Genomic DNA, 5,867 nt, shown 5'->3' with positions numbered 1-5,867 from the left:
CTACATTGTGGCGGACACCATATTTCTCAAGTAGCGCCTTGAACAACTTATTACAACAGTGGGAACCTCTATCGCTGATAATCGCCCTCGGTGTACCAATTCAGGAGAAGGTATTCTTTTTCAAAAATGCGGTGACACTTTTGCCTTCATTGTTGGATAGTGCAACTGCTTCTACCCACTTCGATATATAATCAACCGCAACAAGAATATACTTCATCCCATGTGAACTCACAAATGGACCCATAAAATCAATGCCCCATACATCAAACAACTCTATCACCAATATAGGATTCATAGGAAGCTCTTGCCTCTTTGAAATTCCTCATTCTCTTTGGTAACGATCACAAGACTTGGCGAAATCATGAGCATCTTGGTGGATGGTAGGCCAGTAGTTCCCACACTGCAAAATCTTTTGCGCAGTCCGAATACCGCTATGATGCCCACCAACATGCGATTAATGGCATGCTTCAAGTACACTCAACATCTCGACCTCGGGCACACAATGACGAATAATCCCATCAGCACAACTACGATACAAGTTAGGCTCATCCCAAAAGAATTTCTTCACATCATGTATACATCTTTTTCTTTGGTGAAAAGAGAAATCCGGGGGCACAATATCGCTTGCCAAATAATTAGCAAAGTCAGAGAACCAAGGAATCAGATCATGAGAAGCAGCCAATACCTGTTCATCTGGAAAAGCATCACTAATTTTAGCCCTATCACCAAGCTTTAGCATAGCCTCTTCCTCCAATTTCAGCCAATACCTTGTTCAGTCATAGTATAATTCTTCTGGGTCCACATTTAGAGCCTTGCTAGCATAGTAAATAGGGTGAACAATTTTTTTCTCTCCTCTGTCCCAATACCACACCAAGCGCCACGCCACTTGCATCACACATTACCTCAAATGGTTGTCCCCAATCCGGTGAAATAATGATAAGGGCAGTAACTAACTTCTCTTTCAACTCTCCAAATGCTTTAAGACAAGCATCATCAAAGTAGAACTTACACTCCTTCTCAAGCAGTTTGCACATGTGCAATTTTTGAGAAATCTTTGATGAATCTAATGTAGAAACCTGCATACCCAAGAAAACTCCTCACACCTTTTACAAAGATAGGTGGGGGAAGTTTTTCTATTACTTCAACTTTCGCTTTATCTACCTTAATGCCCTTTTCAGAAATTCTATGACCTAGAACTATCCCTTCTTTCACCATAAAGTGGCACTTCTCCCAATTCAGCACCAGGTTGCAATCTTCACACCTTTTAAGTACCTCAGCCAAATGATTCAGACATCGATCAAAAGAGTCCCCTACCACAGAGAAATCATCCATAAATACCTCAATAGTGTCCTCCACCATATCAGAGAATATCGACATCATAAAACGCTGGAAGGTTGCTGGAGCATTGCACAACCCAAATGGCATCCTTTTGAAGGCGAAAGTCCCATAGCGGCAAGTGAAGGTGGTCTTCTCTTGGTCCTCCGAAGCTATAGAAATTTGATTGTAGCCCGAATAACCATCAAGAAAACAATACCAACCCTTACCAGCAAGTCTATCTAACATCTGATCCATGAATGGCATAGGGTAAATGGTCTTTTCATTCCAAGCATTTAGCTTCCGGTAGTCCATGCAGACTCTTCATCCAGTCACTGGCCGCATCGGAACAAGCTCGTTTCTCTCATTAGTAACCACAATAATCTCACCTTTCTTGGGCAAACATTGAACAGGGCATACCCAACTACTATCTGCAATGGGATAGATAACTCCAGCATCCAACCACTTGATGATCTCCTTTTTAAATACCTCTTGCATAGGTGGATTTAATCTTCTTTGGTGCTCAATACTAGGTTTGTGATCTGGTATGAGTTGTATTTTGTGGGAACAAATACCGGGAGGAATCCCAATAATATCCGCAATAGTCCACCCAATAGATCACTTGAACCTCTTTAATACAGTCACCAAGCACTCTACTTGTCTCACATTTAGATCTGCTGTAATGATGACCGGCAAAATGTTATCTCTGCCCAAGAATACATACTTCAAATGTGGTGGTAGAGCCTTAAGCTCCAATTTTGGTGCCTCCACAATAGATGGTCTCGCTGGTGGAGACTCACGATTCTTCATGTCTAACTCATATTTGTTTTGTTTTGACCGATTTTTACACCTCTCGATTGCAGCTACCAACTCATCGTACTCTTCAATACTATTACTGTCGAAATTCATCATAACTGCTACTAGTGCCCCAACACCGAGTCGCTCTTCAATTTGCACTTCAACTCCACTCTCAACTCTGTAAGGTATAGCAGATACCGTTTGGAGCTCACCACTCTGCTTCATGGACCTACAAATATTGAAAGTTGCTTCTTCATTGTTCAGTCTGAACTTCATCTGTCCCTTCTCCATATCAACCAATGCTCGACCTGTGGCAAGGAATAGGTCTCCCAAGGATGATGGGAATATCAAAATCAACCTCACAGTCAAGAATCACAAAATCCGCTGGAAAGATGAACGACTCCACTTTTACTAGCACATCATGGAGTACACCAATGGGCCTTTTCACGGTACGATCGGTCATAAGTAGCCGCATCGTAGTAGGATTTGGATCCCCTAGACCCAACTTCTTATAAATAGACATTGGCATGCGGTTGATGCTAGCACCAAGATCACACAATGCCTTAGCAAAGTCTAACAACCCTATAGTACATGGGATTGTGAAAGTACCAGGGTCTTCCTTCTTCTGCACAAGAGATCTTGTAGCAATAGCGCTACAATGCTGCATTCTATCATCATCTTCAAAACTCACAGACCTTTTCTTTGTCACCATATCTTTCATAAACTTCGCATACCCAGGCATTTGCTCCAAAGCTCCAATCAGAGGAACATTGATGGAAAACTGCTTCAACATAGTAATAAACCTGCGATATTTACCATCTTCAGTCTTCTTCACTAACCTCTGTGGAAAAGGTGGTAGAGGTCTAGGTATGGAGACCACTTTCTGAGATATCTCCGCTTCTTTCTCTGTCCCAGTCTCAGACTCTTCTCTAACCTCTACCATATCATCTTCTTTTCTAATCTCAACATCCACCTCAAACGGCATAGGTGGATCTATGGTTTGCGTACCCCCTCGAGTAGTAACTGTCATACAGTGACCGTCATTCTTTGGATTCTGGATGGTGTTGCTAGGAAGAGTACCAGGTAGACGTGGGTTCACTGTAGTAGACAACTGGGTCATCTGCTGCTCTAGGTTCTTCATTGACACTGCATGGGCATCAACCTTTTGACCAATACCAGACAAGTCGTTTCTCATCTCCTTCACATTCTCATTAGTTGCATCAAACCTTCTCATAATCTTCTGCATCATATCTTCAATACGCGCCATATTGCCTCCAGCTTTCCTAGTACCAGATTCCCGATTTTGAGGGGGAACATAAGGTCCAACCCGATCATTTCTGTTGCCATAGTTATTCCTGTTGTAGTTGTTGTCGAGATTGAAGTTCCCATCCCGGACATATTGACCCTCTCAGTTGTATTTGCCATAGTTCTGACCTTGGTTTCCTTGACCTTGGCGCCAATTTTCCGCGTTGGATCCTTGGGCGTTTGTTCTGAAACCCCTTATCTGATCATTCACCGCATAAGCATCCTCTTCATAGTAACACTCTTCAACTGGTGGTGGCATTCTAGTCAAGTAATTCACAACATTTACCTTCTCTGCACCTCCACTCACATGCTTCAATACCAACCCCAACTCAGTCCTCATTTGAGCCATCTCCTCACGAATCTCATACGCAGACTAGGTGTTCGTATTCTGAAAGGAAAATGTGTTTCTCCCAGTATCTGACCTCCTAGTGCTCCATGCTTTATTGTTGCGAGAGATCTTCTCTAGTTTTTCAGAAATCTGTGCATATGTGCAGTCGCCATATGAACCTCCTACAATAGTATCAAGCACTGCTTTATTGTTGTCATCCTGACCTCGATAGAAATATTCCTTTAGCGACTCATCATCAATATGGTGATTTGGGACACCTCTTACGAACGCAGTGAATCTGTCCCAAGAGCTACTCACAGACTCTCTAGGTAATCCTACAAAATTGTTGACCCTATCTTTGTGATTGAGCTTCTTTGACACTGGATAGTACCTTGCTCGGAACACATCCGTCAGTTGGTTCCATGTAAAGATTGAGTTATAAGGAAGCCTAGTGAACCATACTGCAACATCGCCTATCAGTGATATAGGGAACACTCGTAATCCGATGGCATCCATATCCAAGTCTGGTATACCAACACAACTTTTGCAAACCACCCTTAGCTTGGCTAAGTGAGCATGTGGGTCCTCCGATGGCAATCCTGAGAATAATCCCTTTGCTGTAAGCATCTGCATCAAACTACTAGTCACCACAAATATGTGCCCTGGGGGTAGAGGGGGTAGGAAATAGGTCCATCAGAGTCTTCTATATTGACGTTGCCCCGATAGTTGTCATGTTGTGGTGGGCCTAGTGGATCTTGCACCCTCAATGCATCTCCCAATTGATTGTCAGCTGGAACTTGGTTGTCCCTACTAAGTACCCTCGTCTGTTGTAACTCAACTGCATCACCTGGATTTCCTCCGATAGGATTAACTGGATCACCTGGATTGTTCATTCTTCGCAAAGTGCGGTTCAACTCTAGATCGTAAGGAGTAAGTGGTTCAACCTGGCTCCGTGTACTTGGCATACACTAGAGTCAGAACCTGAGAGAGACAAAAACAAAGAGAAAAAGTAAAATTAGGAAATATTTGACTAACGTTCAATAATGTAGTTAAAACAAATCTAAAAGCCAAATTTCCCCGGCAGCGGCGCCAAAATTTGATACGCTCAAATTCACCTCCCTAAAGAAGCATAATCGGTCGTTATCAAGTAAAGAACCCAACTAGTAGGTTGGGGTCAATCCCATGAGGAAAATGGTTTAGACTTTGATTTAACCAACAATTATATTCGATTAGTCAAATTACTTCCAAAAACAGATAATTAAACGGGGGTTTTTTGTGAAACAAATTGTAAAAATTCAATAAGTAATCAGTAATCAAAAGTCAATTGTAGTTGTTATCAAGATGAGAGAAATAACTAGGGTATACGTGTTCCCCACAAGCTCATAACACAGTATTCCTAGTAATAGCAATCCTTTCCTAGTGTACTACATGCAAAGTGATAAGTTAGGTATCTCTAAATCCTTAGGTCTGAAATCTAGAGAATTTCAACCCCGCACCTTGGTCCGGCTACGTGTGTATAATTTACTAACACTTTACCTTTACCTCATATTAGACATCATAATCGATGTTTGACTCAGTTATTACTTCGCACCAATCGACACTAGCCTATTAGATAGTATCACACTAAATCTATGTTGATAATTCTTTTCTTGTTGATTACCTCCTTGGTCCGGCAAGTACAAAACAAGGCGAGTTCTAACGCGTGCTCTCGTTAAAAAGACTTCTAACCGAAAGATTATCAATGCATGCAGAACACTATTCAAGAATTGCTTATTTACTATTCATACTTGTTAATCGCTCATGGTTCCCACAATCTTAGTTGTGGGGTTTAGTTAGCCATAATCATATGAACACAATTCATTATTTTAGATGAAAGAATTATGAACTTACGTAAGAAGAATAATAAACCAAGAAATTCAACTTGAATTGCAACACACAAATCTTCAAAACGAACTTTAGGAAATTAATAATTCCAAGGTTTGCAAGAATAATCACCCAAGTCACAAATAGAACTAAAGTAATAATTTCTTACCCCCAAAAACGAGGTTTACATGCCCTATTTATAGAAAACAAAAACCTAAATTAAAAGGGAAACAAATTAAGGAAAGTGTGTTCAGGCACG

The 5,867-nt window shown here is 41.3% G+C and overlaps 1 pseudogene; it reads right to left on the bottom strand.

Moving 5' to 3' along the window:
- Positions 1–5,867, bottom strand: part of LOC102599968 (uncharacterized) — a 73,221-nt pseudogene that overhangs the window by 49,026 nt on the left and 18,328 nt on the right.

This window comes from Solanum tuberosum, unplaced genomic scaffold (genome assembly GCF_000226075.1).
Source record: "Solanum tuberosum cultivar DM 1-3 516 R44 unplaced genomic scaffold, SolTub_3.0 scf00006, whole genome shotgun sequence".
NCBI lineage: Eukaryota > Viridiplantae > Streptophyta > Magnoliopsida > Solanales > Solanaceae > Solanum > Solanum tuberosum.
Note: the sequence above shows the minus strand (reverse complement) of the source record. Positions and strands in the feature narration are given on the sequence as shown.